This window comes from Taeniopygia guttata, chromosome 1A (assembly GCF_048771995.1).
Source record: "Taeniopygia guttata chromosome 1A, bTaeGut7.mat, whole genome shotgun sequence".
NCBI lineage: Eukaryota > Metazoa > Chordata > Aves > Passeriformes > Estrildidae > Taeniopygia > Taeniopygia guttata.
Genome location: NC_133025.1, coordinates 15,878,726 through 15,903,438, shown reverse-complemented (window position 1 = coordinate 15,903,438; position 24,713 = coordinate 15,878,726). Strand labels below are relative to the sequence as shown.

The 24,713-nt window shown below is 35.5% G+C and overlaps 1 long non-coding RNA gene across 1 annotated transcript; it reads right to left on the bottom strand.

Annotated features, from left to right (window-relative positions):
• Positions 1–17,298: 17,298 nt before the first annotated feature.
• Positions 17,299–24,288, bottom strand: LOC115490655 (uncharacterized). The gene is made up of 3 exons (XR_012052314.1): positions 24,182–24,288; positions 22,308–22,443; positions 17,299–17,925 (listed from the first exon to the last, which is right to left on the bottom strand). It is a non-coding gene; the product is annotated as an uncharacterized lncRNA (long non-coding RNA).
• Positions 24,289–24,713: the final 425 nt, after the last annotated feature.

The window sequence follows — 24,713 nt, the reverse complement described above, 5'->3', positions numbered from 1 at the left end:
AGGGAGTATAAAGTTTAAGCTTTCAATATTATATTCAGCATGCATGTATCATCAATATGAAAAGGACCCTGTTTCTCTTGTCTTTGAATACAATGAGATTTACAAATTGCCATATTTTTGCAGTCTAGTAAATTAATCCAACTGCCAGCAACTGACTACAAGTGTTTTCATTGCTAATGCCTGGTAGAATATATTAGTGTAGTCAACAGGGTGGGCTAATCTTTGCTTCTATAATTCAAGTGAACAGAGTTAGGATATTGACTGGTCTCTTTTTCAGGTGAGCATCTTATTTCAGATCAGTAACCAACTAATCCCCACTAATTTCATCATTTGCAATTACGTGAGTTTACTTTAGGAGCTACCACTTCTGTGTGTGTGTGTCTGCCTGTCTGTCAAACTTTAGGGAAGAGAATACAGAATTGGCTCTACTCAAAAAGCAAAACCAAATTTATTCACAGTCAGAAACCTTAGTCAGCTCTTCAGCTGATGTCAGACATTAGAAACCCATTAAACCAATGGGATGCTTATAAAAGGAGAGTTTAAGAATGTTATTTTTAAAAGTAGTTCAAAATTAGAATAAGCTGAGGGTCACTAGGCTTCTAGAAATTGCAAATTACCAGCAAGTCCATGTCATGATTGATTCTCACTAACCTTAGATTTGCTTAAAATAATGAGAAGCATATTTAAATAGGAGACTAAATAGCAACTTTGGGCAAGATAAAGAAATTTCACAGAGAAAATAAAAAGCTTGCATAGACAGTTAAACAGCTAGACTTTTACATGCCTTACTTCATACACTATCTAAATAATGCTACAACAGCAAAGAATGCAAATAGAATTGGAGCTTGCAGGTCATTGAACATTTCAAATTTCTCCATTGCCGTTTCAGCACAAAGTGCTAAAATCCTTTGCATTGAAGCACAGCTAGAATTCACAGTACTTGTTCATACTGAAAATATTTCTCTTAATCGTGGTAGTTTAATAAACAACTGGCAGCACATCAAAGAAAAACAAAATACTGGATGCTTTATTCGGGACATCTGAAAAGAGAATTTTTTAATGCAACTCCTGAATTTTCTTAGAACTTTTATTTATGAATTATAATTTTGGTTCTTTTGTATCTGCATTGGAGAAAATAAAAATAAGTGAAATAAAGAGGATACGGGTAGAGCCTGTAGAGATTTTTATAGAGTTCAGAAAAGTCAAACAAAGAAAACAAGAAACTATTACAAGAGTACCACACACAAGCAGATGAAAATAAAGCTGTGGAAACAGCAATACTCATTATGCACTTGGCTGATTGTGCACCCGTTCTGTTGTTTTGGATATGGATCAATGTATTTGTTCCACTAGGGAGTATTCTTTTGGTGAATACATAAAATTGAAATGTTTTCAAAAGTATCTAGAATTTTTTTTTTCAGTCATACATGTTGGCTATATTTTGGACAGTTGTGCTTTATCTCTGAACCAATTTTCACATTTTGCGGCAACTATTATTGCTCTTGTCTCCCACGGCTCTGTTGAACTCCCATCTTCCACCTAACCTTTCCTTTATGGCTTACATCTCTAGTACAGCTTGTCATTGATTTTTTACTTTATCTTTACAATATCCAACTCTTTTCAACTTTCGACCCACTTTGCTTTTTCTTGCTTTTTTTTTACAACCAGGAGAGGAAAAAGCCAGCAGGTGGATTTCTCACTAATTAGAATTTTATCTCTTCATCCAACCCAAGCAGAAATACCACAAGATGTACCATACTTATATGCAGCAATAATATTTACTGACAAGAATAGTCCCATTGACTTTCTGGTGAAACTGAAAGACCATTTACATAAATGAAGATTGCAAGGTCAGAACCTGACTTGGGTGAGAATCTCCAGTGTTTACGGGAGTGCCCCATGCATTAAATACTCCACTTTTATGGGGGAAAATAATGCAATTCTGTTCTTTATTATTGCACATAAATTACATAGAATGTCCATGCCACATCTTATTTTCATTTTATTTTTGTAGATTCAAAGCAAGAAATAAAGCCCAAATCAAATAAATTACTCTGATTTCTTACTTTTCTTTTTTTTCTTTTTCCTATTTGATAATATTCCACATTTAGGTTACTCACGACAACCGTTTGTTGAGAATTAGTTAACCTTCATATTTTCTTTGCTCAGTAGGAATCACCAAAGAATCAAGAAAAAAGATATAATATCTTTTCTGTGATTCACATGCCAGATAATCTTTTAGGGGACTAATGAATTTAAAGTAAATTAGGAGGGAGTTTGGGAGGACTCCCCCAAGACTTCTGTGTGAATGGTGCAGCATAGTAGAAAGATGAAAGCATTCAAATTTCAAATTAAGCACCACAGGTAGGGAGACTCTGCATGAATTTCAAATATATATTCCTTGTGTTGGTGTGCTAATTAAATATTTTTAAAGTGCATTGGGTTTTTTGCAGGACCCAGCTGAATACGAATATCTATATAGTGAGTTAGGAACAGAGATTGCATAAGCAATGGTTCCTGTTGTCCAAGGATTTTCATGACAGCACATTGAATCCAGCTGAAATTCAACCACAGAAGTACAATCAGGATGGTGTTGCTGAGTTTGAGGAACTCAGGAACATCAGAGGTGATGCATTTCTGTCTAATGATCTGAGTTACAGGCTTTCACAGTTCCAATGTTTCCTGGAATCTGTTAACATCACAAGTTTTGCACTAACAAAAGGTGCTCATATTAGTCCTCCTGATACAAAAGGAGCACAGAGTGAAAGAATACAGCAGTGATAGACTAGAGCTAGATACACATACAGAAAAAAAGGCATGAAAAAAACACCAAGTGAATCCATGTCAGTCTCCAGCAGGTTGAGAAACAACCTGCTCTGGGATGCTTACACAGAAGATGGTTGTACAGCAAAAGTTAAACTGAAATAAAAGGTAGAAGTAACAAGTACAACCTCTTACCTTGCTCAGCAGAAGAAAAAGTAATGCCACATGACAGTAGCCAATTATAACTGTGCAATAAATCTGGTCTGTATGCCCAAAAAGAAGCACAGACACCAGTGGGGGAGCCCAGATAATGCCCTGGCCTTGCTTGTCCCAGAAGCATCACAAAATCCATCAAGCCATCAAGGGACAATCTCCACAGACCCAGACAGGAGAACAAGGAGAGGAGGAATCCAAATTGAGGTCTCAGAGGAGATAACACACTGTCAAGACCCTTCCCAGGGCTGTTACAGGACACCTGCAGTCTCATTGTCCAGATATGAAACCCATCACCAGAGGTAAACATCAGAACAACTTTTGTACCCAGGGGGTATTGTCCAGAGGCATGGGACATGTTATGAGGTGCAGGGGAAGAATGCTTGGGGATTGCACAAGATTTATTTCAGGAAGTCTAAGGCTGGAATTAAAGGTGGGAAAAGCAAGGAATCAAGGTGGTTTGAGGAGGAAGAACTGTGGGAAAATAAAGAGGGAAGTAGGGGTTGTTGCATGTAAATAATTTGTTGTTTGTTAAACCTGTTTATCCATGTCCTGCACCTGATCTCCACAGACTGTCCTATTTGTTACTAAATTCCTTTCTGTTCTTTCCCAGATGAGGAACTCTCATGTGCCTCTGTGCATCTGGGACTGTGATTGAAGGCAGACCACAGGTTGGAAGCAGAAGCAGCTGCCAAGAGCCCAGTGGATGGATGGATGGCAGTGCTAGAAACTGGAGTGGGACCTCAGGTCTCAAGGACACAGATGTCCATGGTGCCAACCACTGGAGCAAGTGTGTAAATTGAGTGTGTGAATGCCAGCAAAGAGCAAGCCAGATGAGCCACCAAGTCAGTGTGGTGATCTAGGAGTCAGGGGGTCTCTATGAGAAAGATAGGGACAGGTTGTGGGATGGTTATTGGGGATCAGGGGAGTTTCAAATGGTTCTTTGTGTATGTGTGCATATGTGAGGACATTTGTACCAGCAGCTAGAGCACGGCTGTAGCCTCAGGAGTTTGTGTGTCCAGGCACTAGCTACTGGGCAGACTGGGAGTGTAAGCCCAGCTGGGGGTGGGGAGGGGGTGCTTATGCTCACATACATACTCTCAGTAACAGATCTTTCTGCTCAGCAGAGAGGGAAGCAGAATGGGGCCATTGCTTTCTGTGCTGTCTGTGTATAAGTGCTCTGTGTCTCTCTCTGTTTTGATTTGTGCAGACCATTGTATGTTGGAATGTAGTGTAGACATGTTTGTGCCTGTTCCTGGTGTGCGTAGGAATTATATGCTCAGTCTCACTACTGATGAACCTGGGGACATGAGGTTGTGACAACTTCATCTCTGTTGAGCTGCCAGATTTGTCCTTAATCCACTAACAGAAATGTATTGAGCAAATATTCTTTTCTCTTTTACCTAGGGAAGGAAGAGCAGGTCTGGAAATGATTAAATATCACTTGAACAAATAAAAGGAAGAAAGTCAGTAAAGAACAAAAAATTAAATTTTATCTATTTATAAAATGTAGTGACAGTGATGTGGCTTTCTAAAATTCTGTATTGATGGAGTTTATAACAGATTTTTGTACTGCAATAATCCCTTTCCCCTCATCTGGCTGGCTCAGTCATAGTAAGGTGATAATCATAAACTTTCATTTCAGGTGGTTTTAACTGCTAGAAGTTGTTCTGCTAAAGATTTGCCTGTCAAACTTCTAGTGATGTTTTTTACCAGGTTGTCCACAAACAGCTCCTCCTCTTTTCATTCTTTTTCTCAGAAAATTTATGTTTGCTATGACTTTTGCATTAGTCACACTGCCAAACCTTTCCAGCTTCTCTCTTTACACCACTGCTAGCAGAGGCTCATGGGATCCAATTACTGCAGATCTTGCTTTCCTGTAATAGAGCTGTTAGTTCTGTGCACTGTACATGGTACCTATTGAATTCTGCAGAGACATCTGAATTCAAAGCCTTGAATTCTTCATTCTGTTACTGCTGTTTGAGTTTCACCTGTTTCACACTGTTCATGCTCTTGAGAACACAATATTTCTAAGAAGTTCCTTTTTTTTCTTCTCTTGGATCTACTAAAGTTGTTCTTGTCTTTCCAGGTTGTGTTTTGGACTGTGAGCACTGCTAGCATGAGGGCAATTCTTTGGATTTCTGTTTCAAGTTTCCTGTCTTTCATGGTAGTAGCACCAAAGTACTTGAATAAGTCCCTCCATTCAACTTTCTTCCTTTTGATATTTATTTCTTTTTCAGAGTCAGTAATCTTCATTGTCACTACACTGCTATTTTTTTGTCCTGATCTCCATACCATGTATCATTGCTGTGCTGCCCAGCTTTGTCATTGCTTTTCCATATACTGGTCCCATTCCTCCTATTGAATCTACATCATCGTCAAAGGATAGATTACCAGTATTATTACAGACGTCTAACTGATAGCACTCCTTCAAAGTTTCCAGAGTCCTTTGACAAGGAGACTATTGAAGAGATGTGGCAACAGGAGACATCACTTTCTTATACTAGCTATTATATGGAACTACTTACTCAGTGTGTTGCCTTTAAGGACTTTATTCCCTGCTCTATAATAAGGGATTTCAATGGTTGTCACTGCTCTTTTGCTAATGTTGGGTGTCTTCGTCACAGTCTATAGTATTCGTAGCCATGAATGATCAAATGATCTATTGAAGCCTGTGAAGTCACAGTGTAGTTCTATTTCATATTCTCAGTATTTTCTGTTAAATTTCTTAAGCTGAATGTCTGATTTATTGTATTTGGCATCATTCTAAAACTTCCTTCTTCTTCCTCAGGTAATGTCTTTGGCAGATCAGGTAGACATAGAACATATTGTCAAGGTCTATTTTTGGCAAGTAACGCCCTGACAGCATTATGGTGTTCAATATGTATGAAGATTGTGAATTGCAATAATCGCAGTATCTCCCTTGCTTTTTTTATAAATGTGTAGTTTTTCCTGACAGGGATTTTCCCAAGCAATTTCCTGGTCCTCATTTTATAAGTCTAATGATGGAACAAATCCACTCTGAGTCTTGTTCAGCTGCTATTGATGTTAAGTCAACATTTACTTCATAGTTACACAAACTCTTGCACCAGTCCCACAGCCTGCCTGAAACTGCTTTGGCTTCCTTTGTGGAAAGCATACACTTTTGTCATAAAATATAAATATACTTCCTCATTGTTAAGTTGATGGCAATTCTCTTCCTCCTTTCTATGTCCTGTTGTCAGTGTATCTGTATGATTTTAACTTTTGTATGATTGGTACTGCTACCTATCATGAGCAGCTTTCCTGTGGTTCTCTTTTTCCTGCAAGTATCTGAACTAGCTGTCTTACTGCTGCTAAATTTATCACACTGAATGATTTGTTCATATTCAATTTCCTAGGAGCAGTGCTTAATTTTTTGGTAGAATTTAATGTATTGATTTTTCTCCAGTAACATGTTTGGCAATCTCATCTTGGTCAGGACCTTGTCCACAGGCTGTTCATGACATCTTAATGGGTAGTTTATCCTGTCTCGGTCTTGCTCTTCAAGAGTAGAGGCAATAAAGCCCATTGTCATAAATAGATGACTGCCTAAGAATCAAGCCTGAAGATTATTTTTCATCCAGTGATACCAGTGCCTTTGTTAGCAAGGCAAAATAATGGGGAACTGAGATCAAAAGGAGCATGCTGCATTTCAGAAGCATTACCCTAATTTCTTTCTTGAAAAGTCTGGCAGAACTTCCAAAGGATTCAGATTCTTTAACTCTCCATATAAATGATTAGAGACTTTCATAAAGTGAAAAATTTTAGTTATTTCTTCCTATTTCAAGGTGTTTATTGAAGTATCAAGAACTTCCCTCTTGATGTAAGAGATATTTTTACAGCAAGGTCATTCACTGGAATACCCTTCCCAGCGACATCAATGAAGATTTTCGAGATGTGATTGTATAGGGCAAGAGATAATGTCATCTAGGTTCCCTTTCCCATCAAAGGTTGGACTAGGTGATCTTTTGAGGTCCCTTCAAACCTGGGCTGTTCTATAATTCTATAATTCTAATCTAAAAAATAAAAGAAAAATTGGTTCATTTTAGAGAAGTTAATTACTGAAGAATTCCGGTGCTTTAATTTTATTTGGAAAGAAATGGCATTTCCCAAGTTAAAAGTGTCCCAAGATAAGAGGACTCAGCTGTTTTATGTTCCCTCATGACTATGAATATTAACTTGATGATGTCCTTTGGATTACATTAAGCTTCCATGGGATCCAAATAAGAGGTATTGACGCTATAGATGTTCAGGATAAGTTTCTGTAGTATTTTTTCTTGCCTTGAACAGTGACTGCAAGTTACCTTAGACATCTCCACTTGCTTTCCTCGCCTCTCAATAAGGATCAAGGAAAATGAAAGGTTAATGGAGCAGCACAGCTTCATGCCAGAGATACATCCCACATGAATAACAAGTTGTTTGGTTCTTTGGTAAAAAAATACAAATGTTTATGATTTCAAGTAATTTCATTGTAAGTCTTTTAAATGAAGTGGAAAACTTGAATCCTGTGAAGACTTTTAAAATTTATTTTAACTGCCATAGTTTAATAACAAAATTATTCTTCTAGATGTTTTCTGATTTACAAAAATTACAAATTACTTAGAAGTTTATAAACCTCTAAGAAATAAAGTATGAATTCTGTACCTATTCACACACCTATAAGAGTAGGTACAGAACAGTTTTGTCATCTTCCAGCTTTATATTTAAGAAATGAAATTTTAGACTTCACAAATGTGTAAGATTTTTTTTTAAGACATAATGTAATAAAACTTTTTTTCTCAATTGAGCACAATGTGGCTTTTTCGCTCTGTTATGGTATTGCAGAAATGCAAACTGGAAAGACAGATTAAAAAATCTTATTGGATAAGTAAAATGTACTAGAATTATAATACTGTGCATAAACCAACCTTATTTCCAGAATAATTTGAATCAGATTTTTATTGGTTAAAAGTTAAAATAAAGTGTGAGTAGTTGTGAAAAGTGGTAATGTTTTGTTTCTTTGCTAAAGCATGATTTGGTTGGAAATGCAGTACAATAAACTATAACAATAGAATAACTATGATGATATAGCAGTAACTGCTGAAAAAATACCTGTTGCATATGATGTTAGCCAGAATGAAGTATGCATGATGGATAGTATGTAAAGCAAAAATAGAATTTAAGAAATACAAATCAAAGAGTATTTTGGGGATCTCAAATCCTCCAAGTGTGAACACCATATATCCTCTTACTGACAAGTTCTGAGTAGGTAGACATCTTTTTTTTAACAAGAAAATTTTTAACTATGCTGAAGTAAATCTGTGATGTTCTGCAATAATTGTTTTGAGAACAGTAAGGAAAAACTAACAGAAGTGATCAGAAGAACTGGGTTTTGTACAATCTTAATTTTATCTAATAGTTGAGAAACATGAATTCTGAGGAGTAATGTAAATTTAAATTGCAGACTATTGCTACTAATGCAGTGTGATAGAATGGATACATTTGTTAATTTCTTTTATTGTTAGATCTAATCTCCCATGGTAATTGACCTAGAAATTAGAAATACAAGTTCTTGTTCTTTTGCATGGCCCATGAATAATAATTTTATGTATTTAAGAAAAATGGCTCAAGAGCAAGATGTGATGTGTAATTGATTAGTGTGAGGTGGGCAAAATGGCCATCTCCAAAGATGTTTCTAGCCAAGCTCCACTCAGAATATTCTTTAATTCTGAGTAAAATAAACAGGTTTGAATTTTTTGGGATATTCTATTTGCTGTCCAGTAAAACCGTATAGCTTCTGGGCTTTTATACAACTAGGATTTATAGTATCTATTCTCCCTGTGTGGAGTCCTAAGATAATGTTAATAGATGGCTAGTTTTACCAATAAATGCCTCAGGGCACAGACAGAAATATCTGTTTCAGATGAGTTGTTCAGAGCTAAATCCACATCCCAAATGGAACACAGTGTTTAAGCTTAAGAGACTTACCTCTAAAAATTAAAAGGTGGTTTTCTTCTCATTCCTAATAAAGGCAAATTATGGCAAAATCAAAACCCATGGCTCCTGAGAACTCATGTATCTACTAATCAAGAGTTGGAGTCTCACTTTCTTTAAAGGAATCTCAAGTAATTTGTTAGATCAAAAAACCTGTCCCTTCAGGACTTTGCTTCTTCAATTCAAGAGGCTGGAAGTACATAAGTGAGAAAGATAACAGATTTCCAGGACTACTAGACAAAATGTCAGGAGTTTTTCATTATTTAATCTTTCATTATTTCTTTCAGTATTATTTAGATGGAAACCCATCTAAATAATAAAGGAACTAGTAAATGGAAGACAGGAAGAGAAGACAGAAAAGGAAATGGAGTTGGGTAGGACAATGAAGTTAATGGTCTTTCATTAGAGCCCATGGAGAAGAGGGAAAAAACTGCGGAAAACTGCCATGACTGTTTCAGCCTGGATAAAAATGCAAACCATTCTTATCTTCAGGATATGCATATGGCTTACAGGCTGTACAACTGTTGGCATGTTCTACATATTTGTTTCCTTTCCTTCAGCATGGCATTTCTGACCTATATTCAGCTTTCTAACAGCTATAACTCAAAATCTTTCTCTGAAGAATTAGTTCTTCACTCTTTAATTATGCAGCAGATTATTCCTGTTTGAAAGCTCTCCTTTCCCTAATAAATATCATTATTTTCTGACTGTAACTTCATTTTTTTTCAAGATTATTTTGAATTTTAGTTCAAAGCATCTTATACACTTTCACTGCCCTTAGTGATCCACAGTTCCCTCATTCTTCTTGCCTTTTCTCATGTTTTTGTTGTTTCTGGTTTTATTGCATGTAATCCTCTGCACAGATTTTCCAACCAGTGTGACTTGGACTACCTAAAATAATTAATTATTGTAAATTAAGAGTCTTTGTATTCTGCAGATCTGAGAGGACATAATTAAATCCTTAGGCCTTAAACTCACTTTGCTAGTTGGATTCCTGAAATGGTTACAAACTCTTTTATAAAATAACTTTTACAACCCTTTATAGATCTGAACAAAAATATGAAACAAGGATTTTTAAGATTTTGCTTAAATAAAGATTTATCTGGGTGTTTTTTACTTGTATATCTAGTAAGTCAGTACTGGTAACTTAATTGAAAACCAGTTTTGAAATCACAACTACAAGCACTGATACTGTACATATTAAGTCTAAGAGATCAGCTGACGTGGCTAGAGAGAAAAATAAATAAACCATATCTTTGGTAAACTTCTTTTGGGACAAGCAAGAGGCAGCTCCAAACTACCCTTTTTTTAACCCAGTTTTTCAGTTCTTCAAACTAAGAAAGGAAATCTGCCTAAAGTCAAGGTTGTGTACAGCAAAATAAAGAGTCATTGCAGCACAGCTACCCATATCTAGACCACTGTCTGTATAGCTAGGTCATTTTAGCACATGGTTTCTGTGGAGATAACACATTTACACATGGTGAGTCCAGCAACCTAGTAGATGGTTTTTTTTTTGGTCATGACATATCTTACAAAATGTTGTTATAAAAGTTGATTTATCATCCATAATGGTAATCCATACCATTAGCTTTGTTGAAATTCCATTATTTTTATTCTAACATATGGAAACTACATAGGCATTGGAAGCAGGGATTCATATCCTGGGAAGAGTTTATGGACACTCTTCTGTTGTGTAGGGTTGGGGTTAAAAATCATGGCTGAAGCACAACTTGGCAAGGGATGCAAATAATAATAATGGTTTCTACAGGCATTTAAGGCATATTAGCCAAAAGAAAGCATACCCCACCTGATGAGAAATAAATACAATAAAAGAGGAGAGGGCTGAGATATGTCACCTTTTTTTTGCCTCAGTCTTCACAAGTAACCTCTCTTCCCACACCTCTCGAGTAGATGTACTGTAAGATAGGGGATGGGAGAGCCTTACACTCAAAGTAACAATCAGCTTCATGACTACCTGAGGAGCCTGAACAAAATAAACCTATGGAACCTGATGGGATACAGCCCAAACTCCTGAGGGCATTGGTTGACAAAGCTGCCAAGCCGCTTTCCATGATATTCAAAAACTTATCACATGAGTGAAGTCCCAGGTGACTGAAAAAAGTCAAATATTGCACCCATTTTTAAAAAGGGTAGGAATAAGGACCCTGAGAACTACTGACCTGTCAGCTTCATCTCTGTGCCTGGGAAGATCATGGAACAGATTCACCTAGAAGCTGTGCTAAGGCACATGGAGGGTAGGGGAGTGATTTGGGACAGCCAGTACGCCTTCATCAAGGGCAAGTCCTGCCTGACCAACACAGAGGCTTTCCATGATGGAGTGACTACATCAGTGGACAAGGGAAGAGCATTTATCTGGAATTCTGTAAGGCCTTTGACATGATTCTCCACCATATCCTTCTCTCTAAGTCATAATCTATGGGTTTTTATGCATGGGCTATTCAGTGGATGAGGAATCATTTGGATGTTCCTGTCCAGAGAGTAGAGGTCAACAGCTCATTGTCCAGAGAGAGATGAGTGGTGAGTGGTGTCTCTTAGAGGTTTATACTGGGGCAGGTACTGTTTAATCCCTCTATCAGTACTTCCAGTACTTAAAGAGGGCATATAAAAAAAAACATGGACCCAAACTCTTTGGCCTGTTGGTACAGGACAAGGGTGAAAGATTTTAAACTGAAAAAGAGGATTAGGTTAGGTATTAGGAAGAATATATTTACTATGAGGGTGTGAGTAACTGTACAGGTTGCCCAGAGAGATTATGGATACCCTATCCCTGGAAGTGTTCAAGGCCAGGCTGAATGGGGCCCTGAAAAACCTGATCTAGGGGAAGGTGTCCCTGCCCATGGTAAGGGTTTGGAACTAGCTGATCTTCAAGGTTCCTTTCAACCCAAACCATTCCATGATTCTACACTAGTTGCAGGGCTCTTCTACCCTTTCTTTTTAAACACTTCCAGGGAAGAGCCAGTTTTGTTGAACATATCTGTGTACTATTTTTGCTATGCTCGAGAAAATTTTTGCCTTAATGTGTTTAAACCAAATGTACGCTTTTAATTTCTTTAAGAGAAAATTATAGATTCAGAGTATTAAGGGAAATTATACATTTCAGGTGACAGAAACAGCTGAGAATATTCTTTGAATTTGTAAAGAAAAATGAAAGTACTGCAAGTCAGAGTAGGGGTTTAAAAATTTTATCTAAATTCTCCCTGAGGAAGAGTCTACTTTTTTTTCCACTGAGTATATAAGAAGCCTAGTAGATTAGCCTGCTGTCTCAGGCACTTAAGTTAGTTGCCTAAATATAAGTTGTGTGGAGCTGTTCTTTCCCCGTTCCCACAACATTTATAATTAATCAACTGAAAAGCAGCTCATGAGCAATTCACAGTAGGAAGAGATCAATTCTCAGGGGAAGGTGTCTGCAATCAGTAATCTAGACTACTCTAACTAAATTTGTGGAATAAATTCTACACAATGAATTTTTCAACTTACTTTTCAACTAGTGTAATTCCTTTAAGCTTTGAAGTAATTTGTTGGCATCAGTACTTCTAGCTAGCTGAATAATGGTCCACAGCTTCTGCTAAACTCAAATCCTTGTAGTTTGAGTAGTTGAATCATTTCTAGCAACAGCATCCTTTTGTTCAAAAGTTTAAAAAATGAAGATAAAAGTGAATGTGCTGCTATGTCTGTATCATTACATGTTAGTTCCAGTTCTCCATTGTGACACTCCCAATGTAATATCATCTACAAGTTTAGAATAAAACAATTACTCTACTGCAAATAAAAGTGAAAAGAATGAGAATATCTTGGGGAAAACAAGGAAGTATTACATTTCATTATGTTTCTCTTCCTTAGCAGTCCGAGTGTTTCTGAAGCAGTCATCATTAATCTTAAGACAATATGGTGCAAATGCCATAAATATTATGCAATCATGTAAAATTTTAATAAAAGTTCAGTTACCTTCAGTTCTCTCTGTCTTATGCCATCTATGACAAAATCCTTGAGAAATATAAAGATTTAATCAAGCCTTGGAAGTAACTCTTCCCAGTACTTCCTACAAATTGCATCTTAAAATAATGCAGCAGTGTCAGGACTGGCTCAGGAGCTCCTGATATTTTGGTTGTTTTTTTGGGGTTTTAATTTGTTTTAATTTTCAGAAATGTCACTATCAAGCAGGAGAGTGCAAAAGTTTATGTTCACATCATAGGGAAAATGAAAGGAAATCTTGATACCTAATAAGCTCATTTCATATTCCAATAAAGTGTTTCTATTAATAAATTATTTAAATGTCCAACTCATGTGATAAGACATTTCATTAAAATTATCTTAATTATTTCTTAAAAGAAATAATCTTTTGAGTTCCAAAATCAGTCAAACATGCTTTCATTCTCTTAGAAAATTAAGGGATATTTTTGGTCTAAAATTTACTGGAAACAGGCGAAACAACTGTGTTTACTTTGACAAACTTTGGGTCACACCTACAGAAATTTAAAATGAGAGAGCTATAGAAACCATTTAGAAAGTTTTAGAACTCCTGTCTGACCCCTAAGGCCTTTCTTTGCTGCAGCTTATGAACTTCTAAAAGGGTAAACTTCCAAAGCAATCTGTAGGAACTATACATAAACCCCTCTTTATTTATGATCAAACTGTATGTGATTATTTTTCATGCATAACTCTTAAAATTCATCCCAAAGTGTCTTGATTGTATTGAATCTTCAAAGTGCAGGGAAACAGAACTGAACTTACAAAGCTATTTGAAACTTAGGCTTTTGTAATAAAAATGTTAAAAAAAACCCTCCTGGGTTACATATTATACTGCAGAAAACTTAGGAAATAATCAAAGAGTTTGCAACCTATCTTCATAATCTTCATCTAACAATGTCGTTTCACTCAAATTTTTCCAGAAAGGACCATTCAGCTACTAGACAAAAGAACTTCTGAAGAATTTAATGCATTTAGTAGGAAAAAAAAAAAAAAGTCACTAATCCATTTGAAACAGATTCCTAGTGACAAAATAAGAAAGAAAAGCCTTTTACTTTTCAGAATATGATAGCAAAGAACTGTGGTCTGGTTTGTCTAATTACCATCCTTCCAATTGTACATGAAAACCAGGTCTTCAATGTGAATAATATATGTAGTGTGTACTTTTAAGTACAATTTCTTTTCAAATTTTACTTCATTTGAATGACTGTAAAGATCAGGTCCTATATGTCATCCATATGATCCTCAGAACAGAAATATTTAAGGAGTGTTAAAACCTGTACCAGTTTAAACTACAGGATCTAAAAGTATAGCAGTTCTGTAGTTTGCAATTAATGCTTGTGAAAGTCATTTTGCTTTATCTCTATAGTTTTTCTCCTATATTCATTTTGATATAAAATGAAGATGTCAACAGACCTCTGGTGAAACAATGATATATTTTCTATTTCATGCCAAGAAAATAGGTTTCTTCTTTCTCCAGCTGGTAGAGTTGGAAGAAATTTTCAGGGAATAGGAGTCTTCTCAGTTATTTATAAAGGAAGATTGAAGTTGATATGATATTGAAGATTGAGGTTTCTTCAGAATTCTCAACTGTTTAGATTTTGGTACAATTCTAATTTCGGTAAGTTTGCATCAAATTGTTATAAATACATGCGTACCTTTGAAGAGTGCATTAGAATTTAGACATTTTTTATTAAATAATTCATTATGAGCCCCAAAAAGAAGAAACCACATTCTTCAACCTCTGACTCCTACTTTTAAATTCTTTACTAAAGAAATACAGTTGTCAGAGTCAGTCTTCAAGAGGTGTTTTCATAGAAAAAGGAATTGAAATTCTTTTAAAAGAAGCAAAGCATTTTGCCTTTACATCAGTTAGATCTGTTGGATTACAGCTTCATGCTTTGAGAAAGAACAGGGCATTGAAATGCATTATAAAAACAGAGTACACACTTCACCTTGTCTCAAATGATTTACTTTTACAACATTCTTCTCCAGGTGTTCTGTAGAGGATTGCATCTGACAGATATGGAGAAACATTGAACAGCAAGCATTTGCTAGGACACCTCTGCTGATAAATAGGAGACAAACCTGCATATATATGAATGGTTTTGATTCAGAGCAGAAGAGAAACAGCAAATATTTTAAAAATGCTTCATTGGCTACATTTATGTTACCATGGTCTTCAGCTAAAAAGCAGTGGGATTACTTGAAAAAAAAAATCCTGTTTAATTAATATTTGTTCCTATATTTTGAGGTGTCATGATGATTGTAAACTCCTAGACATAAAAGTCAGACTGTAACATGGAGATTGCTGACTAATGAGCCCAACAAATGACAGAAAATACTGATTTTGTGTAAAGCAGCTTTAACCCACCTGTGATTAGCTTTAAAGGCAAGGTAAGGAGTGCAAACAGTTACTCAGGCAACAAGTAACAGTGAACTGCCCACCAAAAAAGGAAGATGAAGATTTAAAAAAACCCCAAACAACCAAAAAAGCCCAACAAACCTGTGAGAAGTGCATTCTCCCTGAGCAAGTGACAGATTAAACCTGGGTTTGTGAGTTTTCCTCATAGGGCTCACGGAGAAGACAAAATGAAGACTGGACATGGACTTAGAAAACAGAATTAAGTCCAGACAGGAATATCAAGATAAATGGAAGAGAGAAGGCAGAACAAAAAGCTGATGTCCTCCATTTACTGAACAACAGAAACTGAATAGAAGATCAACAAACCAAAAAATAATGACTGTAAGAAAATGGCAGGAGGATTAAGAGTCAGTTTAGCGACAGCTATGCTGCAGTGGGCAGCAATGAGGAGAAACATGCCGAAGGAGAAGATAGGATGACAGAAGAGAGAAGCTGCTAGACCCATAAGAGAAGAGGTAATGGAGATAGCTTTGAGAAATTGCCCAAGTATAAACAAAGACATTATACAGAAGAGAAGGCAGGATAGTTAATAGACAGGAGAAATAACTGAGAATAGAACTTTAAGACAAGAGGCAATGTTTTCGTGACTGGAGAGTCCTTAGTGCAGACTAACAAACCTGCCACTACAACAAATCCCAAGAAAAGTCAGTACAAAATCTGCCAAGAATAAGCATGCACACTATGAGGTCAAGGATGAAAGGAATCTTCAAAGAAACAGGGAGAAATATACAGACACTGATCACTTTCCATGCTGGGGCACACCCTAGATTTCAAATGGAATAGACCAAGCGGATTACTCCAAACTAGGGTAGCTGCTGAGACACACCACGCCCCGGGTGATATCCAACAGAATTATTCCAGATACTGGGGAAGGAATCTAGACATGGTCTTTCTCCTCTAGGACTGCTTCTCAGAGGTAGGTTACAACAAACTCATCAGATATTTAAAATAATTGCTTGCACTAAGTGCAAGAATACATTTTGTAATATAAAAATATACACTATAGTGTATGGTATGCAACATAAACATATACTCCAATAAAATAAAATATTGGTGCCACTCAGTATTATATTAGACATTAATAATGGTAATGGAAAAGAAGAGAACTAGAATGGGAACAGTAAAATATGCAAAGAAAGACTCAAAAGGAAATTTCAAAAATATGTTAGAGAATATTGAGTTCTGAGTAGACAATGAAGCACTGATCAACACTCATTTAATAACTTCATTATTAACCTTGGAAAGAAAAGTGTAAAGATATTTCACTTGCTGACACAAAATTGGCAACCCCGTGAGCATGGGAAAAATCAGATTCTTGTAATGGAAAGACTCCCTGACACTAAGGAGTGGAATACAGATATGGATGAAATTCAACTGCAGAAAGCAAAGGTCATTCATGCAGGGACCAATAACGAGAATTTCTTCTATAATCCAGGAGCTTCTCTGTTGGAAACAATAAAGAAGGAAAAGCAGCTGGATCTACTAATCAGTCACAGACTATCTATGAACCACCAATGCCATGCAAGCATGAAAAAGTGAATGTGATTCCAGATTATATAACAGAAGGCTACAGGCCATTCCTCAAAGACCCATGGTGTCATTCCCATAGTTTTAATGGTAATACACCAGCAAGCAGTAGATTAAAGAACAGACACAGGCACCTTCTAAATTAAATAACCAATGGACTCATATCCTGAGAAGTTATTAAGTGATGGCAGTTTAGTGAAAGCCTTATAGAATTGTTCATCTATTATTATGCACTAAAACTAAGTATTAAAATCAGGGACAGGTTCCTGTTATTTTGGTGTAATGCAATTGCACAAAATAATACACGTTCAGCCACATGACAACTTACAATTATAGGTTTAATCATGCAAACACTTAGATCCATTAATAATTGCATATTAAGGTACTTTTCTTTTAATACCTCAGATTCAAAATTAGTAATCAAAGGAGGACATTTAGAATAGGAATGTCAGTTGACAAGGCATATTCAAATCAATATGCCAAGAGATAAGTATGATAATGGAAATCATCTAATAAGAAGGTCCAGCTGTTTAAAACGCACACATTTACTCTTTTATTTATTGGATTTGTTAATTTCTTATGTAGCACAATCATTAAGAGAGATCTTAGAATACTAAGCATTGCGGGTTATATGTACTGTAGGTAGCCATTCAACGTGAACATTGTAGGTCCCTTCTAACTCTGCATATTTTAACATGCAATAACTTGTGTCGAAGAATAGTACATGACCTACTAACAAAGCAGCAAAGTTAATTGTCAAAAGACTAGGTAGCATAATTTGGAATTTAGTACTTTTTTCTAAAAGTATGCATTGAGAAGTTGCACATTTTTTCCATGGGTAGTATCAGTTTTCTGGTAGTGACATGTGACAGCTCTGATCTTTTTGAAGTTAGTCAAGAACTGGCTTCCTGAAGATCTTCCTTTGCAGCATAAGATTTATTACATATTCTTCTTTCACTTAGACTGACCTGGTTTTATTTTATAATTATTTGAAGAATATTTCTTGCAACTTTTCTCTATCAAGAAGAAAGGAAGTGAAGAAAGCAATCAGTAGGAATTCAGTGTATGAATTATCTATTTCATTTAAAGTCTATTTCTCATAAGGATTAAATATAAATTATATGAATATTTATAATAAGAAAACTGCGGGAAATATGGATGTAGAATTTATTGCAACAGGATAAAAATAGATGAGGATTTCTAGGTACATTCAAGTACAGAGAAAAAACAAGAAATAAACAAATTCTTTGTATTATTTGTTTGCTTTTTGTCATCACATACAAAACACTTTCTCCTTCAATTAGGCTTTTGTAATTTAATTCCTTTACACTACTAGATTTCATACTACAAACTTTAAACTTCCTGATATGGAGATTTCTGTAAGATTTCAGACAGCATATATATACTATGTAACATTTCCTCATTATTTAAAGACTGTACAGGTACAATGGACTTATGGATACAGAATAAAATAGTATTCAGCTGGCCAATAAAGTTTATTTGTTGGTTTTGGAGTTGTAGGGGTTTTTTAATTTTCTTGACACATTGAAGAGACTATACTAGTCAATCACTTAAATTCGGCGGATTAACTTCTGTTCAAACAGGCCAACAGTTACTACTAAAATTGTGTGAGTTAACTTATCAGTCCAGAATTTTTTCTTGTTGATATCTGCTTCCAAAAAATATAAGGATTTACCAATAATGTCAAAACCAAGAGGACAGGAAGAACTTTTAGACCAAGACAAGATATCCTAGTACTTTCAACAAAAATAATCAGTTGAAAGGCTTATTTTACCTTACAATTACTATACAGTCAGAATACTTATATCAAAGGACATTTAAACAAGCAGAAGCATGAACTAGAAGTGGCATCTTCTCTTTACAGTATTAATCCAAAAATTTTCAGGAAACAAGTACCTTTCAAGAATGCAGGTGTGGCAAATACAAAATATATAAAACATACTTCTAGGATTCTTACCTAAACCTCTCTCACACTGATTATTTATGTGGCTGACCTTCCTTGCTTATAGAAGCACAACAATTTAAAAAATGAAAATATTTGAAAAAAATTATGTGAGAATTGATACAATATGAATGAAACTAATACTTACCATGGCAGGCAATTTACCTCTGTTCTGCTGTAAATTATAAATTTGGGATAACTAGTATAACAGCTATGGCAGAGGTGTAATTTTTCAGAACTTGACTAATAATAGACATACACAGACAAGAAGTTCTCTGTAATAAAAATTATGCATAACTGATTTCACTTATTAAAAAATGAACTTCATAAATTTAGTCCTCAGAAAGATACAAAACCAAATTATCAAACGATTTGTCTATAAGGACCTTGAGGGTATTATATCAGTACAAAATGAATGATTCTTTGCCAAGAGGCACTAGGACACAAAGGAATGAACTTAAGATACAACATGGGAACATGGGGGAAAAAGTTGTAAGAAAAAAAAAAAGCTATTCTACCACGAGACTATTCAAACAGAGATTCTAAAAGGCTGTAGAATCTCCATCCTTAGGGATATGCAGAATTTGACTGCAAATCATCACGAGCAACCTTATCCTTTTGGAACAGGAGGCTGGATTAAATGACCTCTGGAGGTCCTTTGCAACTTATGTTATTCTATGGTTCAAAGATTTAATTTTCTTCTTTGATGTGTGACCTGATAGGTTTTACTGGAAGGGGAAAGCTATAGCACTGCAATACCTCAGCTTGAGTTAAACTCTTCTCATGACACTAAACATCTAGGAAGTTCCAGCATTTAATTAATTACTGAAATACAAAACTTGCAGAAATACTAAATTAAAAGACAGTTAAGTCACAAGTTTGGTAGTTTTCAACACTTTCTGTAAGACTGATAACCAAATAAATACTACAACTCCCCATTATCTGTGCTGCATGATAGCGCTAAATACAAGAACCTTCTGACTCTGAAAGCTTCTTACTTAAGGAGTAATCTTGTAACAAGCCTTTGGCTCTTGCCAGCTTAACTGTTCTCAGTATTTGATGAACTTGTTAAGACATACAGTAGTAAAAACTACATACCCAATTACTGATGCTTTAAGACCAATGCTTGTTTAACTGATTTGGAAGCTGACACAAGAAGGACAGAGTGAAAACACTCCTTTAGCATAAGCAAATATATTTTAGTGCTGCTGTTATCAAAGGAAAAACAGCCCTGTAGCCAGTACCTCCCGACCATCCTGTGCCTCCTATTGTAGGGATTGGAGAAATTAATTCAGGATTCTTTCTCTTGTTCCAGTTCTCTCATTTCATGTGGAAGCTCTGTTGCAGAGCTTCATAAAGCTCTTCTGTATCACCAATAGCACAGGCTGGAGTCCTACAGGGCAGCTGCCACTATCCATGGGGCAGCAAATAAATGGAAATAATCAAAATTTACAGGCCACCACTTACAGGAGAAGCAGTAACTTATCAATTATAAAATATATGTGACTGAATTCAATTGCTGTTAAAATATCATGATGAAACATTGAAACATAAAAGTTGCTTTTGAATGTGTAATATGGTCTGTTACACATGGAAATTTATTTAAATGACTGTCTGAAATATGAGAGGACATTTTTTTATTATCTGCTTTTCCTTTACAGCTCATTTTCTTGGTGCTAATTTTAGCTTCCAATGGTTTACATACACTTTAATTTTCACTTTAAGAAGCAGTCTTAATATCTTAAAAAACTTCTTTGCTAATTTATTACATAATTGAGAAAATTATGAAGAATTTATTCACTTTCCCGGCAGAATTTCATCCAATCAATGTAATTAGCATCTAATATTTTGCAGATGAAGCTGACATCCTGTAACCTGGCCACTTGCTGATCATGCAAAGTACTGCTACATTCAAGTTTGTCCAATTTCTAATTTCTATACACTGTCTTGTTATCTCATCTTCCTTTTCTTTATACAGGTCTGAAACTATTTCAACAGTATGCTGCTCACTGGCCCCTTACTTGAACAGTTTCCAAAAAAATAATCCATTTTTTTACTGAAAGAGGGTCAGCCTTGTCACTAGCAGGTTCTTCCTCTGAGGCCGGATGCTCATTGATGCTCTCATTTTTTTCGGGATGTGGTTTTAAAGCCATTCTGTCAGCTTGCACTTTGCAGCAGACTGACTTGATCCAGAAGTTAATTGCATTGACATTAACCTGCTTTAACAAGCCTAAAGTATCAATAAATCATTTCTTTAGTCACTGCGCTTTTCCTGCTGCTTTATTGATATACCTCACCTGAACTGATAAATAGGGTGAAAAAGATCTCTTCTAATATACTTTGCATGATTAATAATACCTTTCTAAAGAAAAAAATGTAATGCTAATATACATTAATACATAAAAAAATGTTAGATTACTTTAGTTTTGCTATTCTCATCCCTTTTTTAAGATTCAGTTTTAGGAAGACATTGCATTTAGGGAACACAGTTTTACTTGTTATGTGGCTGACTGATGAGTCCAACTACAAATCCATAACAAAACTTCTCTAAATAACTCAAAAATTCCTTTGAAGAAAATTATATTTTTTTCCTTCCTCTCCTTTCACGCCTAGTACCTTATGAACATATGCTGAGTGCCAAGTTCACTCACATTGCATACTGGCATTCCAGAGCAGAAGTGCTTCCACTACTGAGAATAAATTATCTGCTGTAATGTACCTCTTCACTTGAACCCACACTTCAGTGCAGCATATCAACATTGTTTTCCATCAGTAAATCTATAATCAAAATTTACTGTGAAATTCTAATTACATCTTCTTCTTTGTTACTAAAACAGAGAAAATAAGCTGGCATAAGTAACCTGTCAAGCAAAGATTGTATGGCTATTCATAAGAATCTGCAAAAACAATTACACATAATACTTGTCAAACTTAAATGTGTGGTTGAGAGTAATATAAAAACAACAAAAAAGTAAAGTAGTCATATTTATTGTGCATACATGTGCATATGGCTTTAACTGCTGGACATGAAAAGTTGGCTTTGGGAGACATAGAGATTTCTGCATATCTGAATGAAATGAGAATTTTGAGGACTTTTTCTAAAAAGCAGAGAAAAAAAATATTGTTTTAAAGATTATTTTTCTGATGTTGTTAAAAGGAAGTCTTACCATTAATCTGAGTCAGATTTTTGAAAGAATCAATGCAATGAACTTCCACTTAATATTGTTCCCATTATAAGAATGAATGGTATTTTGTATGCAGTTACAAGGAGAAAAGAAAATCAATGTTGTGGGTTTAACCTTAATCACCATACTTGCATATGGCAAGCTCTCACTGTCTACTTTGTGAAGATATGAATCCATGGGTTTGTGGATGTGTATCTACACAGAGAAGAAAAAAAAGGAAAAAAGTACATAAATAAATTAGTCAACATACCACTTGAGTTCACTGCGTAAATGTTGAATTTTCAAATAAAAATAAGCCCCTAATCATTTCCCTGCTCCTCATTTGGCTTGTGACTGAATCAGTTTTTTTCAAAGCTACTGGAGACCAAAGCCATGGCAATTTCTTCCTGTAGGCAAAAGAAGAAGAACATAATTTTCATCTCATAGGTTCTAACAATCCGAGTGGTTACTGGCTTTTAATATGTAATGAATAGATTTGACTCTGGTGGCAAAAATGGGGAAAAATAGCATATCTAACAAAGTACAAATTTTTCAGCTTGTAACCAGAAGGGTTTAATACTTTTAGTCAAAGGCCATTTTAATGCAACTAGCATACTGATTAGAAAAGATCACCCTAAACTGCTTGAATTTAAAGTATGATAACCTTTAAAGGAGAAATTAATCAATTTTCTAAGTACAGCAGACAGAAAGTTCAACTGATAAGAATCACTTGTCAAAACTAATAAAACAGGACCACATCTAATATTAGCTTTTTGCACTACATTTAGCAGTTAAAATTCTAAATGGTGCCTTAGTGAAGAAGTTACATTATTTGTGGTGCATGCGTTAGGTAAAGATGGAAACCAGAAATATTCAGTCTTTTCATACCAAGCCAAGGGAAAGAAGAAGCAGCAAGAGTAAAAGAGTAAAATCAAAACATTCAGCAAGGTTCAAGTATTCAGTTCATTCAAGGAAGATTTATTGGTTTCACTGGGATGTAATTTATTATTATTCATTAGACCCTTAAAAAATTGGGTATCTAACTATGGGTCACTATAAGCTCACTATGTAGTCAAAGTGTTAGGAACTTCCTGAAAGAAACTTATACCATTTTTTTTTTAATAAGTGTCTAAAATAGGAAGGATTAAATAGATAGCAAAGGCAGTGAATATGAGTATCTTATCCCTACAACATATGTCTCCTTACAACAGTATTTTTTTCAGTCTGAGATGCATGCTCAAATTCACAAGCTAAATTAATGTGGCTCTGCTCAGTGAAACCATTTTTGTATCATATGTGACAAAATTACTTGGATATTCATTGTATGAATGTATTATGAAAGTGTAAAAGCAGAAGGCTCAAAAAAAAAAAAAAAAGAAAGAGAAAGATAAAGCACAAGAAGAATTTTTTATAAACATTTCAAGGCGATTAAAATGGGATGACAGTGTTCTTCTCAGACAAGTTCCTATCATCTCACAGGGCCAAGTTTCTAATCTCATTTTACCCTTTTAGGGAAACAGCACATCAGCATTTAACAGCAAGATAAATGCAGTTCCCAAGGGGTAAAAATGCTGCTGTTGAGAAGCAGTAGAGACTGATGGAAGGAAACAGAGGTGATAATTATAGAACAATACAATTAAATAATCATTTCGGTTAGAAAAGACATTTAAGATCAAGTCCAATCATTTACCCAACACTGCCAAGTCACATACCTAAACTGTGTCTCCAAGTACATAGAAACAATAAAAATTATAAGCTTTTTTGCCTTTTTAAATCCCATTTTGAATGTCAAAGAATGACTCTTAAATAATTACTAAAAAAGTCACTTCCCTCTAGGCTGTGGACTTCTATTCCACAGATGTTGCCTAGTATGATGGATTTACTGTACCATAGTGAGTACTATAGGACAAATTATGTCATCCTTACTTGTTCCTCATACCAAGGATGTAATTTTCTTTACAGAATGGAGATGGATGCAACAGTGTAAACCATTCTTACTGACTCACTGGATAAGGAAGATTTAATAAAATGTAAACAAAAAGCTAGTAAAAAAAAAGTAATTTCTAAAGTGAGTATGAGAAGTTTCTTTATAACACAGCTCAGATGAAAAACTAAGTTCTGATGGGCTCCTGCTTTACCACCTACCTTTGTAGCAAAAACTTTCCCCTTTTGCAGTCATCCCTGGAGTTTCCAGTCCCCCTTGGGTTCTTATTCCTGCACTGGAAACAAAGAATATCAGTTGCCAAATTTACTTGAAAGCTATTGTCTCATAGGCAGGCAAATGCAGTAACAATACAGGATGTATACAACTACTTTGATTTGGTCACTGTTGGGATGAGATCAGATTCTAATGGCTTATTTACACTTAGTTTTATTGCTACCAGTAAGGGTAAATTATATATTCATTTAAGAAGGTTGTTCAGCTACTATATTCATAGCTGGTTGTAGGCCTGGCCTCCAGAGGGTATATATTTCTTAGTCAGATATACTGGATAAGCATCACCAAAGCACAGGGCATGGACACTAGCAGCCCTGTGAAAGGACAGGGGGCTTTCTTACCTTTCTTACTTTGGCTTTGAGGCATGAGATGTTGTGCCTGGGCATTCATACTCAGAGTGCAGACTGGAGAGCAATTAGCTCTGCAGTAGTTTCACGAGTGCATGCTGATGACTTTTGT